Here is a 19,347-nt window from a genome sequence, read left to right on the forward strand (position 1 = left end):
CTGAGATCTTGGGACTTCCGAAGGCCTTTTTATCTTGCTCCCACCAGTCCTCCCAACATGGTTCCAAAGACTCCTTTCAGTATGGGGCCTAACAAGAGAGGTAAAATGCCTCCACGTTGGACCAACATCTTCTTTTTTTGACGAATGGGAATTTTCTTTTGAACCATTTTCCGAAGAACGTGACGATGTTTGCCTAAGCATTGTTTCTGGTGTTTGGACAAAGGGATCGTGCCTTTCAAAACGTTCAAACAACATTCGCACACGGTATTGATGACCTCTTTGGAGGCCGTTTGAATGAGTTTTTTTCGTAGGGGTGGAGAAGCTTTGGACAGGACAGATAACATGTCCCCATGTTTGGCTAAACGTGGTGGTAGTCCTTTTCTTTTCTTTCCTTGGGGTTTTCTGGAGGGTGACATCTTTGCTTGTGGGTTCCGGGACATTCACCAAACAGACACTAACGTCGATGACTTAACGCACACCCTTTTATCTTTTTTTTGTGGGACTATCGCTTTGTCATAAAGGTGACAATGTTTTTCCCAAAATCGCCAAGGAATCCTCCCCTTTGTTGACGCCTCTTTTTCTTGGAACGACTGTGTCTTTTCTTAGGGTAACGTCGATGCTTGGCTAAGCGCTTTGTCGGATGACGCGTCTGCCTTTGTCTCTTTCTTTTGTGGCTTCTTGGAGGTGACATCTTTTACAAGTTCACTGATACCCCGACTTGGTCACAGGTCTTTTTATACTGGAACGCGTCGCCACTGATTGTCTTTACGTCGTATCAGTTTGAGGACAGGCATGACACGTCGTGCAGGGGTACGCAACGGACTAAATCGAGCCAATTCTTGCTTGGACAAATCCAGTAAACTTTGTAACATACCCGATCTTTCATGGACTTTAATTTTGGGAGAAGGTACTTTGTGAGCAGCAGCCACTGCCGCTAAATTGCAAGGTCCTGCCACTGGGGAAGTTCTTTTGGGGGTCATCAACGGAGAAGTTCTTGGTGTGATCAACGTCTCCAAGTACTCTTCAGTTCCTGGTGACATCAACGGAGAAGTGGACAAACGTGAGGCTGTCGGAGACGCAGTCACCGCTGTGGCAGGTCGTGGTTTGCGAGTGTAAGGTTGCGTCCTGGCCGAAGTGCCTCTCTTGCGACTAGTTTTCTTCTGTGGACTTTTCTTTTTCTGAGGACTTTTTCTCTGTTTCTTTTTCTGGGGGCTTCTTTTCTTTTTCCGGGGTGGTGTCTGGTAAGAGGAGGGTCCTGCCACTGGAGAAGTTATTCTTCTTGGGGACCTGGTCTTTTTCTTTTTCTTCTTGGGGCTTCGTTGGACTTTTGTCTTGGGGATAACTTTGGGGGCATTAGGATCCCATCTTAAGAGCGAGCGAATGATGACCCCTCCTAGAGTACCGCTCCCTCCAGGTTTCAAAATGATTTGTTTTTTGGTTTGAGTGTCGATGCGGGGATCGGCCAGTTGGACCAAAGCAACTTTGTTTCGATCGAAAATGCGTTTGGTTTGATGAGGAATCTGAATGATTCCTTGGAGTAATTGACGTGCCGTCACCGTGAACCATCGTAAGACTTCTTTGAGACTAGCTTCTAAGACACGAGCTCGTGTTTGTGGATCTTTTTCTCGACTGATGCCATACAAGGCACGAATCAATTTGACGGGAAGATGCGACTGAAGGGACGTCATGTTCACACTGTGTGAGACAGACAAAAAAGGGTCTGAGGTTTTTATAGATTTTTTTATGGGAAGTGAAATGAAGTCGAGGACGGAGACGTGTACAGGACAGGCCCTCCGTCTTGGCACCAGTGGTGAAACAAGTGGGTACGAAATCGCAAATCCTCGGGGGTCGTAGGTTTCAAATCGACGAGTAAATAGGCGTGTGGTGTGTGAGTGGCATCGTCGTACGCCTGAGTCAGCCAAGGCGTTCCTAACTGTTTGGCTAAGACTTGCACTTGCGATTTATCTCGAGGGCTTTTAAACAAGACCACGTAATGCGCATTGAGACTGATGGTGCGATGGGCTTTACTTTGTTGAAACAAATTTTGGGTGATGTAAACGACACTGGCATTACGGTGATGCCCTTTGCGCGTGAACCACAGTTTAATTTCTTCTTCGTCTTCTCCTAACATGTCGTCGAAAATGACCAAATGGGTTTGACGGGAGTCAGAGACGATGCCGTCGTCTTCTTTAGGAATGCCTTCCACAAACACGATGGAATCGCCTTGACTTTCTCGCAAGAGGCTGTACGCCGATTGCCACTCTTTGTAACACCACACGATCCGTTGAGGGGGCCGATCGATCAAATGATGTTTATGTTCGATCAAACGTTTGACGAATTCTGTTTTGCCTGAACCGCTAGGTCCAGCAATGAGCATGTTAAAGGGATGGCGAAGATACAAAGCCTCCCAACTGGCACGATCTAAGTGTTCGTCGATGACTTTGACAGTAGAGGAAGAGGGAGCAGAGACAGCAGAGGTAGCCATGGTGTGAGAAATGTCACGTGTGACACGAAAACAAACAAGACAAGAGTTTATATACTTTTTCAGAACACGTTTATTGAATGTTTTTTTTCAAACATGAATACGAAAGACAAAAATACATAAAAGCCAAAGGTTTAAGTACAAGAATAAAAGGCACATGATAACTATGAACGTGGAATAAACACAAGTGTCTGTACAACAACCACATGTTTTGGGTAATGTTCTAACCAGTTCAACAGGGGGTAAGGTCACACAAGTGTCCTCCCGAAAGGGTCTTTCAGGCCTGTCCACGACAGTCCTGTCCTGGGTGACGGGTTCTTCTGGCACCGTCACTAACACGGGTTGAAAAGTAACTTTTTTCCTTGAACAACTCTCGTGCATACTGGGCCACTTCTTGGGTCCAAGCCTCAAAACCCCATTCTTTCCAGGCACGGACATCTGTCCAATGGGGATGTAAGTCACAAGCTACACACACATCGTCATACACGTCTTGGGTAGCTAAAAGTTGACGAATCTTTTTTTCCTGTTGAGGTCGAGAAGTATCCAGATGAAACCGCAAGGCTTTGAGCAAAAGGAGTTTTTCGTGACCATTTAAGGCCATTGAGGTGGTAAGTACTGATCGTAAAGAGTCCACAAAGAATCGGCTGGTAAACGAAATCCCAGAAAACAAGTCACTAAGACACACACCACTTGTCGTCCCAAATTGAATGGATAAAATTCTTGTAATAATTGATGGTAATGATCCACGGTTTGAATATGGTCATTGAGTTCCTTCCACGGAATCTGTTGGATGACATGTGACATAAACCGTGGCATGGCAGCCTGTTTTTATATTCTCTTTTTTTTGGATGCAATACACGTACTTTCTAGCCAGAGATCTTCGTTCTCCAGTAGGGAATCTAAATCTTGCATACTGTAACCGAAACGTCAGAGTTCGTTTAGAAGTTTCCTCTTCCGCTAAGTAGATTCCACGTAACAAATGTTGGTAATCCTTTAACTTGTCTTCCTCAATGTATTGCTGTAGGTGAATCTCGAAGTAACCATAATTATGAACATGTCGATCATTAGCGACCTCAAAGTGTTGAACAATGTCTGACCATTGAAACAATTTCTGACGAATCAGTTCTCTTATACCATTCAGGTACCAGTGGTTAAAGATCTGGTGACGTAACGGATGCAATTGTTCTTTACGTTTCACTTGTATTTTCACCAGCTCTCGGTAAATCCTTTCTCTCAACTCCACAGGCAAAGCACGAATGTTCTCTTGTAAAGTATTCATAATTATATACACTGTTTTTTGGAATCGTTGGCTGGTGACCAATAGCCTCGTTTACCTTTGTGCCTAATGTAATATCCACTCATAATCAATCTTCTTGTACTTTGGAACAGAGCATAATTTAAAAACGGACGAATCACTTTGAGTTTGCGTTTCACTTGTATTTTGATCAGTTCTCGGTAAATGCGTTCTCTCAACTCCACAGGCAAAGCATGAATGTTCTCTAGCCAAGTAACCATGAATAGGTCATACTAAATCCTCTTTGGTCTGACACAAGAAATGTACTGTTTGCACAAACATGGTTTTACTTCAGTGTCGAATTTAAATCGTTGAGTCACTAATCTACACATTACAATTCGTTCAGAAGTTTCCTCTTTCACCAAGTTGACATTGTGTTCAAGATGTTGGTAATTCGTTAACTCTTCCTCTGGAATTCGATGCAGTACGTTTACAATGATGTAGGTAGAATCGTCCATACCAAACCAATCCTTTTTAAAACTAGAGGATCGTTCATCAATGTCTGTCCGATGAAACACTTATAATTGAATCAATCCTTGTATAGCCTTCAGGTACCAGTGGTTCAAACACCGGTGACGTAACGGATGCAATTGTTCTTTACGTTTCACTTGTATTTTGACCAGCTCTCGATAAATGCGTTCTCTCAACTCCACAGGCAAAGCACGAATGTTCTCTTGTAAAGTATCCATGAACAGATTATTATGGTAAGAAATTACTTCAATGTCTCGGTCCCACTAAAGGTAAGTAATGACAATTCGGTGACCATCGAGCATGTTCAACGTAGGCCGAATCTTGCGGTTCCCAGTGGTGAAGTGACACACCGCAACTGAAGCACTTGACTTTATCTCCTTCGCCCAAGTAGAAAAATCCGGCTCTGGCTAATTCTTTGGGGGTCGGTCCTCCCAGATACTTAGGCCATTTTCCTTTGAACGATTGAAGACGATTTTCAAAGTCGCAGTATTCCGACAAACGCACAGGAAACGAATATTCGTCTTTCACAGGTTCGTTTCGATGAGGGTTGAGTGACATGGGTAGGAGTTTGCTCAGGGCTGGATGACATCCGTAGGGGGGTAGACGTGAAGGTGAACATTCCCCTTTAAAACGAAACCCAGTAAAATGTCCAAGAGGACGAGCAGCATCGCTTTCGCATCCCACAGGTTTGACACGCACAGCATCACTTTCCATGATAGGGGCAGGGGCACTAAAGTTCCCATGATGCTTTACGGCATCGCTCAGGTCACAACCTACAGCATCGTACCCATCGCAAGGCTCACAATCGCACTCGTCTGCAAACTCCGTTACGCAATTACAATGGTAACCACATGGACAATCGCAGTTTCCTTCCGGACATTTTCCGTCGCAATGTCTGGGTCTTATCCATCCAGTATTAGTCACACTAGAGGAGGATACAACTTTTTTACAATCCCCAGACTGGAACGATGTCTCTTTCAAAGTATTCATCTTGTTCGCTCGGTCTTGGTAGTCACAATGAACTATCGATCTTGCCTAGGGTTCCTTTTTTATATACAGACCAATACCGACGTGACCGTACGGTAAGGTGAAATGATTGGGAAGTCTCACTCGCTTCTGGTACACGATTTGATAGATTTTTTCCAGGGGTCGACTGACGATGTGGTGAGTGGGTAAACGTACAATCTTGTTCGGTTGGTGAGTGGTCACTTTAAAGTTTCCATCCTCTCCCGATTGCAAGGCTTCTTTCAATACCCCAAAGTTGACCACACGACTGGTACGATAATTCAGAGTCAGTCCTTTCACTTTGCACGTCGTGTGCACTTCTCCTTGTTTGTCACGGTATTCGTAGCCGTAATTTTTGGGACCACCACTGACGAAACTTAGAATCTTGTCGTCGGGATGCTCGTCTGTCCAGGCTCCTAAACGGTATCCTTCGATGTTAGGGTGATATTGAATCGGGTGATGGATGTAAATGCAACTGTCCGTGTCAAAGTACAGGACGCGTTCCCCTAACAGTTCTAAAGCTTCGTACAATTTTAAGCGAGCATGGGCTGTCACGTAAGCCGCAATGATGACATTTCCAAAAGGGTCGTCTTGTACAAAGTCCAGATCTTCTTCGTAATTGACCAAGATCAAATCCTCTCGAACGACGTCCACGTGTTTCATGTATTTGGTTTTGTCGTGAATCATCTGGAAGTAGCGGGAAGGTTCTGTCAAATATTCCGTCTTGGGTAAACACGGTCGTTGTGCCATTTTACCCCACAAGCAATTTAACATCACTTTGGCAAACGATCGCCTGCCTTCGTTTTTTTCGATGTGGTCTAAAGAGATGCCTTCTTGTTCGTAGTATTTCTCTTTGAATTGTATTTGGTCTTCGGGAGTGTGACACCAGGAAGGATAGCCGCTGGCTTCTTGTTTCAGTTTCAAAAAGGCATCCACGTAGTCAGCGAAAATGCCTTTCTGCGTGGGGTCACCCTTGTGGTATTGTTGTGTCTTGGGAAAGTGGCAAATTTCGTACACTTCTAACAGTTGGTATCCCATGTCCAGAGCTTTGAACAATTCCACGCTGACCCAGGTTCCCGTCAAGGCACGTTCTTCCTGGGTGTGCTGACAAGGTTGGTCTTGGTTGCACGTTTCGGCACAAGTACGGCACAATGGAAACATCAGTTTGCCTTGACAATGGTGAGGTAAGACGGGATGGTATAGGTTCGTGGGAGGCAAAACTTTACACTTGATCAAGCCTTCGTATTGTCGAATGTTTTTCATGTCGATGTGTTCCGTTAACAATTGCGGGTGCCCTACAGGAAAGCGACAATATTTGCACACGTAGGGATACAGCGAACACACGTCCAATTATTTGATTTCTTCTCCTTTCTCTTCGTCGGCTTGGTACAGCAAACAGGTGGCATTGGTCCTTCCTCCGTACAAACTATCCCTCGGGTTCAGCGGGTCCATGAACTGGTAACTTTCCACGAGGCGTTTAAACTCGGGATCGGTTTTCATACGGTGATCGTACTCGTGTTCCCACATTTCCACCACTTGGTATCCTTGCTGTTCTAACTTTAGGCGTCGCTGACAAGTGTCCTGGTACAAGTCTTCCATGGTTCGTTGTAAAAACTGATTTTTAGTGCCACGGTCAGGGTAACAAACGGGACATCCGTGAAATAAGCAACCGTTAAACTCGTACACGATCTTGGGGTTTTCTAAGTCCCAGCCCCCTCCGTTGCGAGCATGCTAAATCCACTTGTCTTCCTTGTCGCACAAGTAATGTAACCAACGTAGGGCTTTGACCGAGTATTGACGTTTGACAAAGTGGGTCGTTTGAGGGCTGATGACAGCCACGGTGTTTTCAGGCATGAATCGTTGTCGATACACTAAGGAACACGCTTTGGCAATGGTGCAAGCTTCTTTCAAAGGATCGACCCCTCCATGAACAGTTCTCGAAATTTTCCACAGCAACGTCGTAAAATGTCCACGTCGGAACGACAATACTTTAGCATTTCTTCCTGAAAGTCGAAAGGGTCCGAGGCGTGAGCCTGGTACCAAGCGTAGAAATCTTCTCGTTGTTCGGTACGCATGTTGTCGGGGTCGTAATAGTGAGCGTCAGGCAAATGGGTTAGAACGGCGTGTTGATTGGCTTCCGTATTGAAAAAGTGTGGAAAGTACCCTTTAGCCATTTCTGTCATTCCAAACGTTTTAGGCATTCGACTCAAAGGCATGGCCAAATAGCTCATCGAATCTTTAAACTGCACTTGTCCCACTTGCATGAAAATGATTTTGGCTCCGTTCAAAGTGACTTTAGGACGCTCGGTGCCTTGTTCCGTATAGTACCTCAAAAGAAACTGTCCATCGTATCCGGAGAAATTGTGAGCCATCACTGTGGCATGACGATGACAATCTCCGTAACGTTCTATGTCCTCTTGGCTCCACGTCTTGTCGATGGGGTCTAAGACCCATCGAGCGAAATCGACTAGCGTGTTCGGTCCCCGAAAGATTTTTTCACGCCCTCCAGGAATCTTGCTGCAGTGAGGGCAATGACTGAAGATAGGTTCTTGAATACACTTCTCGCACGCTCGATGAGCCACGCAGAAATTAGGGATGTGAATGCCAGTCTCTTGCATACATTCGAAATCGAAAAAGATGAAATTGCCTTTCTTCTTGTGACCGTCCTCTTTCTCTGACGGGGGTTGGTATTTTTGCACGTAACATTCGTGTTCCAAGTCCACGATGTGGTGACAAATGTGACATTTTTTCTTTCCTCGACATACGTGTGCCTTGGCAGTATTGGTACATATGCCTTGTCCGCAGGTAGGGCACAATTTCAGGAGCTGACAAACACATTTCTTCTGTGAACCTTGTGTTTTCAAATGTTGTTGGTAACAGGTAGGGCTGACAAACGTGCGCAGACAAGTTGAACAAGGCACTGGTTCTTCGCTCAGACAGGGTGGAGAGGCCAAACATCCTGGGCATTTCGATCCACAATGTTTGTGTTGCTCTCGATTGTTATAACCATAATCACATTTCTCACAATAATAACCGTATCCTAGGAATCCAGTGATACTGGTAATGGTATCGAAATGGTCATCGTTATAATAGACATGAATGTATTTTCCGTCCTTAAATTCTTGGCCTCGAAACAACAGAGGCCCGCGCATTTCTTGAGGGTGCACTTTCAAGGTGTAGCGTGGAGCTAGGGCATCTTGCAATTTTTGCATCTCATGAATGCCACAGGGTGTGTCTTTGGACAGTCCGGCTTGTTGCAACAGGAGTTCTGCTTCATTTCGTTGTTTGGCTCGATGGGAACGTTGAATAGTGTTCCAGGCTCTTTTCCATTCTGCCGTGTCGTTCTTGTTGGCATAGGTTCGTCCCACCACGATGGCCCTGGCTAAACACATCTGGTCATGAGGGTTGTTAATTCGGACGAGACTTGTTTTGGTGTTGCGAAGGTCGTCCACCAATAACATCTTTTTGCGTCCTGTCCCTTGAGGAGGAGAGACGTGGGTCATGTCCAGTGTGGCTTTTCCGTCGGTGATGTCAAACTGGTCATTAGATTGTTGTACGTGTTGAATCTTGTCCATGACTTTGGAAGCGGTCAATTCTGCAGGGGTGCTAAACTCGATCCAAACAGGGGATTTCAAACCGTCGTGTTGTATGGAAAGTCTCAAGCGATCGTCTTCTTTGGGTTGACATTGTCGCTTGAGTGCAGTGAGCAAAGAATCCCACACCCCAGTGATAAACACTTCTGCTTTCTCTAACGGCACTTCAGCCTTGAAATCTTTAAACTTCACCGTGTATTTGTAAGCCGTGGTTCTAAATTTTCTAGAGGAACGCTTTTCCGTCTCTCGAATGGAATAGTATTTTTCAGGGTTGAGTAAGGGTGGTGAACTTGGTTTAGAGGGTTCAAATTCTGGTTCACTCATGTCCTCTTCAAAATCACTGGCATGAATTTGTGCCAAGATTTCAGCCCTGGTTCGAGGCGATAGATCACGTTTCTGCCTCTTACTTTCTTCTTCTTTCTTCTCGAATGAATAGGATCGTTTCATCTTGAGTATAAAACGTCAAATGACTCAAGTTTAAATACCATAGACTAATTTATAGTCATGGCAGACCAGCGTATATAAAAGGGTGTGTGTCTTGTCCTTTCACTATTCATTTCACTCTCAAACCGAGCACAACGATGGAAGAGACTACCCAGATGGAACGTTTCGTCAGAGCTTTGCGAGGGGTCATTAGAAAATTCTCTTCAGACCAGCCCACGGACTACTCTCCTTCCTTTCGAGATAAAAGTCAAGATACTTGCTATATCTGTCAGAAGAAAGGGCATTGGTCTTCAGAGTGTCCAGACCGTCAAAAAAGAACAAAAACAGGGGTTAAAAGAGACAAAAGTCAAGATACCTGTTATTATTGTAAAGAAAAAGGACATTGGTCTCCAGATTGCCCCAAAAAGAAACAAGAGGAATCAGAAGAAAAGAGGGATTCTTCAGAAGAAGAGAGGGATTCTTCGGAAGAAGAGAGGGATTCTTCAGAGGAAGAAGAGGAAGAAAGAAGACAATTCTATTTACAAGAGGCAAAGAAACAGGAGAAGAAGAAAAGAAGAAGGGAAGAAAATGAGGAAAAGACGGTGAAGAAATTCAAAAAACAGAGAGACTAAACAAGGAGAAAAGAAGAAGTCAATGAACTTTTAATTAAAGTGTTATGTTGTGAATTGTGAATTGGATTGTAAAAAATGGAGAAAAGAATAAATTAATGATATAAGGTAAGTGTCTTTGAGTTTTGATTTTAAAATAAAAAGCTACACTCACGCACTCATACACAGATAAGTACTATAAGGGTAAAATGGGTGGGGTTTATTTCTGAGTTATTGGCAAATTGAAATTGTATTTCTTTTCGAGAAATGTTGGTGGCCCTGAAAAGGGCCTTTTTCTTCATGGTGAAGGGGTGAGTTTAAGCAATCAACTTTAACTGCCTTATACCTTTGCCACGGCCAAGGCCTACTTCTGGACTGCGTAATGTTGATGATGATGATGATTGGGTTGAAATCACTAAGGGTGGTACGGTAGGCTTAGTCACAGGGTTAACGTGTTTAGCTCGGGAAGGTCGTATTCTCTTCGGTCGTAATAAAGAAGTCTGATACATTTGTTTCAGACTTCTTAACTCCGCTAAAATGTCCAACAGTACCGTGACCGTTTGATTTTCACCCTCTTGTTTCTTTGCTGCTACTTCTTCTTGCTGTTGTTGCTGTTGTTTTTTTCTTACCTCTTCTTCTTGTTGCTGTTGCTGTAGGAGAAAAGCCTGTTCCGCTTCCTTTTGTCGTTGTATAAATTTCTCCAATTCTTCTTTCTGTCTCTGTCTAAAATTCTCCACTTGCGGTAATGAAGAAGGTAACGAAGGTTCCGGAACAAATTCTTGCGAGGAGAGAAAATCCACAAAATCCCAATTCACCTCTTCTGAAAGTAAGTCCGGGTTCCCTTGGGCGGTCTCCCCTGCTGGTGCACCCCATTGGATCGTTTTCTGAGTTTCCGTCATGTTGAATCACTGTCGCATAGATTGACTGCACACAAGCGCTAGCGAATCTATATAGACTACGTGACGTCACAGACTGCTCTCTTCGGATTGGATGCGGGCTGACTGAATTTTGTAACGCGTGTTAGGATTGGTGAATGAACTCAATCCGTTTCAATCCTTCCTGTACCTATAAATAAGCGCAGTTCACTGCATTGATTCACCTGTTCTCGGCGCCTCAACATGTGGACCGATGTGCACTCTTCAACGCTTGTGTCAACCATGATGTTTAGGACGGACATGCTCATGTATGTCCGGTCCCAGTGGACCGTTGTCCACAGGACAAACACCAGCCTGTGGATACGTAGGATCTACGTTGAAAGACAAGGATGCCTGAAAAGAGTGCTAATTTACGGGCCAACAGTGAGACGCAGCCTAAGGACAAGAAGAAGACCAATGCGGTGCCCTTTATGTTAATGAATACATTAACATAAACCCAAAGGCCCTTTTCAGGGCCCCCATATTTCTCGAAAAGAGATAGCCTTTCCATTGCCTACCCCTTTTTTTAAAAAAAAATTTTAAAAAAATCCCATATTCAATTTCCCTTATACGTAAAGTGACCCACGATTTATCCCCATGTTAAATTTCCCTTGTACGTAGATTGTCCCACGATTTTTCGCCATGTTAAATTCCCCTTGTACGTAGATTGTCCCACGATTTTTCGCCATGTTAAATTTCCATTGTACGTAGATTGTCCCAAGGGGGGTCTGTAATGCTAATTCCCATTGTACGTAGGGTATCCCTATTCACTACTTATAACTTTCATGTTTGAGCCCAGTAAAAACTTCTTGATCAAACTCAAAGCACTTTTATCCAAAAATTTATTTTCCACCAAATATTGGACCAAAATCAAGCAGATAGTCCCCGACCCTCCTTTGCAGTATAATGATCCAAACGGTCCATCGGGAAAGACGCGCTTTGACATATACCATCTTGGTTCCAGGTATTGCAAGGTTTTTCTCTGTTATCGGGACTTAAATGTAACATAACAAAAACAAAAGCTATTTGGATTGGAAACAGGAAATTTTCTAATGAAAGAATATGTCCTGAAATGGGCCTAATTTGGTCCTCTTCTAACTTTACACTCCTTGGCATAGAATTTTCTCCAGATTTACAACAGATGGTGGAAATCAATTATATGAAGAAACTAACAAAGGCAAAACGAATACTGGCAAGCTGGAGTCAAAGACATCTATCAATAGTTGGTAAAGTAATTGTTGTAAAGACTCTTGTTCTGCCCATATTCATACATCTTTTTTCAGCACTTCCTAACCCATCAGCAAAAGTTGAAGCAGAACTAAATCGCATGTTATTTAAATTTGTATGGGGTGGAAAAGTAGAGAGAATAAAACGTGATATACTAGTTTCCCCAGAAAACGAGGGAGGACTAAATATGATACACATATTTTCATTCATTAGGTATATTAAGATAAGATGGGTTAAAAGATTGCTGGAAAAGGAAAATGGAACGTGGCAGAGCTTAGTCAATACAACTATACTCAGAAATAAAAAGGATATTTGGAATTTAGGGAGAAGGAAATTAGAAGAATTTTGTAAGTTCATTAAAAACAGTTTTTGGAGAGATGTAATTTTGTCAGTATCTAAATGGAAAGAAGAACCGCAAAGTCCTAACGAGTATCTATCCATGAGTATTTTAAATTTTGTCCCCCCTAAAATGATCTATCAATACAAATCCTGGACAGAAGCTGGTTTTGAAATTCTGAACGATCTAGTAGATGTTCACGGTAATTTAATACCTTTTGAGATAATAAAACAAAAAACTGGAAGCGATGATTTCTTGAAATACTTCTCCTTAATATCCAGAATTCCTAAAGCATGGAAAGATGCCATAAAAAACCACCTAGTACATAATAATTTTGATAAGCAGGAGGATAAAATAACGAACTTGCGAAAACAAGATTCACTCAAGTTTGTTTACAAAGATCTTTTACAGGAAGCTAAAAGGCAACACAGTGCGAAGCAAGAAACTTGGATGCAAGTATTTAATAAAAATATAAGTAGTGAGGAGTGGTCTGATATATATAGCCGGGCAAAATGCTGTACCAAGGATACCAAGTTGATCTCTTTTAACTTTAAATTAATCCATAGAATAATTGCTACTAATGATTTTCTTAAAAGAATTAACATATTTGATGACAACAAATGTACTTTCTGTAAGAGTGAAACTGAAAGTATTGAGCATCTCTTTTATGACTGCAGTATTACTTCACAGTTTTGGTACCGTTTTATTGAAGTTTTTGCACCTTTTTGCCCAAATATTGTACATCTGTCCAAAAAAAGAAACATTTTTAGGAAGTGAACAACTGGACAGTTTGGGTAATTTTCTGCTTATTTTGGCAAAATATTATATTTATACTTGCAGATTCAATATGAAAAATCCTTCTATTTTTGCTTTTAAGCAAATAGTTTCAATGTATAAGGACGATGAAAAATACACTGCTAAGGTAAATAAAAAAGAGGACCAATTTCTTCAAAAATGGACCTCAACAATGAACATTTAACTTGTCGTTTGACTTGAGGGTAAACAGGAACAAAATACTGTAATATCACAAAAGCCATGTCACCTAGATTGTGTGCCATATGCATGTGTGTGTGTGTTTTTTTCTTTTTTACTTTCTCTGTAGATTATATTTATTATCCCTAGATTATCTGATAACCAGAAATGTTTGATTGTAAGGTGACCCTGGGATGGTTCCCCGACCCATTGGTCAACCTATTACGGGGTTAATAAAAAAAAAAAAAAAAAAAAAATCTTGGTTCCAGGTCAGGGCAAGTTTATTATCTTGGATTAGCCAATTTAAGCTCGTGATTATGCAACAATTTATGCAATGATTCATGCGTGACAGCTCGTGATTAACCCCAGTCTACATAATGATAAACGGGCGATTTTCTTTTCTTTTTGAAAGCGTAATTCTTAATAAAGTAAAAGTAAAATAGCTTATAATGTGGACAATCCTTTGTTTAAAATATGTATATCGGGTACATTAACATTAAAAACCCCACGAAGATCTTAGTAAAGCAAACAAGTGTTAGTAACCCATCTCATATTCAATCAAACTATCTTTTCCAGAGCATCGTATCTATGAACAAAAATAACAGGGACCTTCTGCTCTAACACTGGAAACCATGACATCGCTATATACACTATACAACGACTACTCGATTACCAATTTCTAGATAAATATGATAATATTTTCCTCTACCTGACCTCAGGTCACAATCAGCATTTTGGAAATAAATGTATTACTTAATGGAAAATGGAGGGTTGCAAATGTTTACCAGATAAAATTTTAGTTAATATTAGGTCTGCAAATAAAGATACAGTATAAAATGTGGTAAACAACAGGTAAACCAGGCACTTCATTTTGAATTGCCAATGTTATGGACTAATATTGAGATAAATGTGTTTACAAAACCAAAATCACTGATTCAGGTCAGGTAGAAAATAAACTTGATTTTGGCCAAGTCAAGTTCAAAATACAATTATCCATACCAAATAATAAATAAAATAAATGAAACAAAAAATGCATATTAAATATACATCATAATTTAATGTGTCAACTTCTACGCCGGTGGCCTAGTGGTTTAAACGTCCGCCTCAGATGCGGAAGGTCGCGGGTTCCAACCCCGGCCGAGTCATACTAAAGACATAAAGATGTACTAGCTAGGCGCTCAGCATTAAGAGGTTAGTTTTAGGACTGGTCAGCCTGGTGTCAGGATAATGTGACTGGGTGGGACATAATGCTAGATGTCTGCGGCAAGATGCCCCAGTGGCATGCATCACTATAAACTGCCACACTGCAGACATCGTAGCGATATAACTGAAAAAATGTTAAAGATACGTTAAAAAGCAAAATATAAAATATCATATACACTTGTTTCCTCTGGTGAATCGCGCACACTTAAAATTGCGTTAGTTTGCCTAGATAATATTAAACAAGTCGTCGCTTATCAAATATTTTTATTACGGGCGTTTCAATCGTTTTGAAATCGATTACAACGATTAGTGATCTGAACAATATCAAAAGTGATTGAAATAAAAGCCGGTTACATTACGATCAACAGAAAAAAAATGCCATCCTCGCATGGTAAAATGATGAATGAGGCTGCTCAACAACGATTATCAGATTCGGCAAATGCAAAACTAAAACCAATCAGCAACGAATGGCACTTTCAAAAGGTATCAAACAATAGTATAGTATAGTATAGTATAGTATAGTATAGTATAGTATAGTATAGTATAGTATAGTATAGTATAGTCTCTCTCTCTCTCTCTCTCTATATATATATATATATATACATATATATATATATATATATATATATATATATATATATATATATATATATATATATATATATATATATATATATATATATATATATATATATATATATAAAACTATCTATCTATCGTTCGTTTTGCACTGTAATCGGTTCCATCGTCATGTGGGAATTCCCTTTCTTATAGCGTTTCGGCGCTGACCCACAAAACACTCCAGGGGTGCGACGACTGGATTGATCAGACTCAGTCCGGAGCCAATTAGCTTTTCCATCGCTCCTCTCTCTTCCGCCAAATCCAATTTGAGGTTTCCTCGGCCTGTTGGTGGCTAACTTCCTGAGGTTAACTCCTGTGATCCCGTGGGCTCCCATACAGGTCAAAAGGTCTTTGATGCAAGCCACGCCATCCTACTTCCACAGGCATATTACAGGCCTTCTACTGACACTCATGTGAGAATGATTGATATTTGCCAATTTCCTCTCAAGGGCCTCCTCCATTGTAGCTTCTCATGACACTGTCAGTAATAACAAAATCTCCGGCTTGGTACCTCTTGTCAGGAACAAAGCAATTCAGTATAATTTCCCTTCTAAACGTGGAAGGGAATATATGCCTAGCCATCCTAGCCAGGCCTCTGACGAAATAAATGTTTGAGAACAAGTACATCAATATTTCAGTGAAGAAAGATGGAATTCAAGGAGTACCCGGTTGCCCTGAGCACACAAGTGTCATCCAAGATGCCAAGAAAAACAAAGGCGATATGACACTGTTGTGGGTAGACCTCGCCAATGCTTATGGTAGCATTTCACTCAAGTTGGTGAACCTAATCTTACAGAAATACGTGTTTATGTGAGTGTGTGTCGATAAGATGTCTGCATTGTGGCTGTTTGTAGATGTGTATCACTGAGGCATCATGCCGCAGACATTTAGCACGATGACCAACCCAGTCACATGTTCCTGACACCAGGCCGACCAGTCCTAACACTAACCTCTTAAGGCTGAGCGCCCAGCGAGGCAGATGTTAGTACAATTTTTAAAAATCTTTAGTATGATTCGGGCGGTGTTCGAACCCGCGACCGCCCGCATCCAAGGCGGACGCTCTAACAACTAGGTCACCGGTGCGTTCCCTTAGAGAAATATCATATCCCAGAAAAGTACAGATAGATACTTAAATACTGCCTCAGTAACTTCAAAATTCACTTCACTTTGTCGGACTACAAAACATCGTGGCAGAGATTAGAAGTTGTAGTCATAACTGTATGTACCATTTCGGTGGTAATATTTTCAGCTTCGATGAATCTGCTTGTGAAGTTAGCAGAGAAGATGAGCTGAGGACCAGTTATATAATCTTGAGTTGGGCAAGCTTCCTAAAACGCCTTCATGGATGACATGACAATTTTATCGAATTCAGTACCAGAAGGGAAATGAATGTTGGAAGATCTTGCAGACCTGCTTAATTGGGCCAGGTTGAAATTCAAGTCATCCGAGTCAAAAAGTCCAGTCTCATATAAGATAAAACTTACATCGGAGTCATCGAACAGGGCCTGCATTTTTCACCCCAGTATTAAATTGATGTCGGAGTCAACAAACATGTCCAGGATCTTTTTACTCAGACGACCCTTCTGGAGGGGAACATAGAAACTAACCTACACTTTAAACCTGCTGACTCTCACCAATATCTACTCACGACCAGCTGCTACCACCACCACATAATAAAAAAATTCCCTTATCATATTTGCGTTCGAGCCAAACGTATATGCTCTAATCATGCCACCTTTTTTGAACAAAGACTCGGAGAGCTCAAGTAGCACAATAGAAATGGAGGATACAGAAGAAACTGCATTGAGGAGGCTATTAACAAACCTTGACTCCTCGACAAAGAAACCCTCCTGCAATAAAAAAGTAAGAAAACCAATAAGCATGTTCCTTTATTGCTAGCTTTCTCCACAATGTCACACACCTTCAACAGATCATATGCAAGCACTGCCACGTGTATTAAATCGTCCGAAATTCCAGGGGTATATTTCAAGAAGCTCCTATCGCTGTGTACCGTATATCTAAACATCCTCAGGATCATCTCGTATATACCAGGGTAAATTCAAACAAGATAAGATCCAGGCACATACCGTTGCAAAGACAAGCGTGGCCTTTTTGAACAAGAACACAAGTTCGACAACAGGAATTAGCTTAACGATCAGTGAGAAGTAATCATATGCAGCCGATAATACAATCTATCTTCTGACACACAAGATCTGTGCCATTCAATATGTTGACGAAACCACCGATTTCCGTTTGAGATAAGCGGCACGCGAGAATAATACATTTCTTGATTAAATCTATTTTCCCTCTGAGAATTTATTGGCATGCCGAAAACAGAATTAACAAGAGTTAGCCCTAACTATACTATGAAATAAATTAACACACACACACACACACACACACACACACACACAGAGGAAACTATTCATTTTGAATGGTTGTGTCTGTATTTGTTGTCGCTTTGTTTGCCACGCGAGCATTGATGCGAATCATGTATATTTGCGCATGTCTTCATGTTTGATTTCACGTATGTCTTTGTGTATGTATTTGGCTATGCCGTCGTATGGTTACTGATCTAGGTTGAAGTCTTGTATCCTGCATGACTTTCCTCTTGCATGGGCGTCCTTTTGCTTAAGTCGGAAGGGTGGGGTGGGGTAGAAACATTTAAGCTAGATCAGACCCCCTCCCCCAAATAAAAAAACCTTTAACACTGTTAGAAACAGTTCTTCTGCCCGTGGTTAGCATCACCTTTTGAAAGACTGCATTTTTTCTTTCATCTTTCTTTCCTTCTTTCTTAAATAAAGCATACACTTGATTGATCGCAGTTTCGATGTAGACCTTGGACCCAGACGAGGACATCAGATGTGCATATTAACGTATTAATCGTTGAGGGAGATTTAAAAGTTTAATTTTTGTATAAAGTCTTGAACTAAACACGTAATTTATTTCACTCAGTTTTCTTTTACAAATTTGCATTTACAAACAACGGAGACCTCGCAGATACATGTATGGTATTAATTAGTATCAAGTTAACAAATACACAACAATCATATCAGAAAAAATAAAGATCAAAAGGCGGAGAACAACTTGTTCATCTACCTGGAATAGAATTCCATCTGGTTTATCCAATCAATGACAATACTTTCAGATATTATATCATATGCTTCTGTCTCATATTTATAAAAAAAAAAAAAAAAAAAAAATTAGATCGAGGCAAACGCTTTTTTAATGCAAAGGGAGGTAACCCTTTTGAGGCGTATGTTGACTGGTTTTAGACATTCTTCCATTACTGGTTTTGATAATGAAAACGCTGTACACCAGTCACCCCATTTCCCACGCCACTCGTACCGCCATTTTAACCACGCTCGGAGCAGCAAGTGTGAAGGAAAAATTCCTGCAGATTTGAGGTATTGACACTGATCAAAGCAGTATTATGTTACCATTACATTATATTGAAGATTCCACCATCTTACCATAATATGATATAAAATAGCAATTCCGATTTTGCTATTATCAACGTTAGATTTATAGGGAAAAAATATTTGTCCCAAACTCCTTTTTTATAGCAAAAAACTTCCTGTTTCACTTTATCTCGCTACTGTGTGAGCTTGTAAAATGTGTATGCATATTAGGAGTGTGTGATTTTGATGGTTCCTGCATAAGTGTTCCAGTTTCTTTGAAAACTTTATACCCTACTTAATGCAGTGGTTGGCTGCGCCACAGGAGCTTGTTTCGTTTCCTAAGGATGCAAGTAGATGTGCGAAGGTATTTTGACAAACGCATTTTCTAGTGATAACAGGCCATTTAAAATTTCATCTCAAGTTAATAATTATGGCATTTTTGAGAAGGTCAGAGCATCAGAAATAACAAATTAACAAATAAAATATAATCGTTTTCATGGTTTTTGCTTATAGCAAGTGCAGACATATTTTATTGCCTGCAAAAGAAAATGTTTTCTCCAAAAAGTACGCATTATTTGTACAGTGTATATATTGAATACAGATCCAGTAATGGAATGCTTTTTATAGGTTAATTAATGAAATAGTCACACGAGAATATAACAAGACAGTTCTTGAAGTATAATTTACAAATGTACATAGTACAGAAAAGGAAATTTTGGGGAAATGTGCCTTGCTAATACAGAATTTGGAGCTTTAATTACTTAGAAATTACATTGATGAGTGGATGTCCAATCTA

At 41.1% G+C, this 19,347-nt stretch overlaps 1 protein-coding gene across 3 annotated transcripts in view; it reads left to right on the forward strand.

Moving 5' to 3' along the window:
* The first annotated feature begins 18,432 nt into the window (after positions 1-18,432).
* Positions 18,433-19,347, forward strand: part of LOC149801333 (heterogeneous nuclear ribonucleoprotein K-like) — a 56,245-nt gene continuing 55,330 nt past the window's right edge. For 2 of the 3 annotated variants that reach the window (XM_089955382.1, XM_089955384.1), the window contains exon 1: positions 18,433-18,557. The gene's annotated coding sequence lies outside the window, so the exon portion shown is untranslated. The remainder of the gene's footprint in view (positions 18,558-19,347) is intronic. The other variant, XM_089955383.1, reaches the window with a different exon arrangement.

Source organism: Sinohyriopsis cumingii, chromosome 4 (genome assembly GCF_028554795.1).
Source record: "Sinohyriopsis cumingii isolate HCF-2022 chromosome 4, ASM2855479v2, whole genome shotgun sequence".
NCBI lineage: Eukaryota > Metazoa > Mollusca > Bivalvia > Unionida > Unionidae > Sinohyriopsis > Sinohyriopsis cumingii.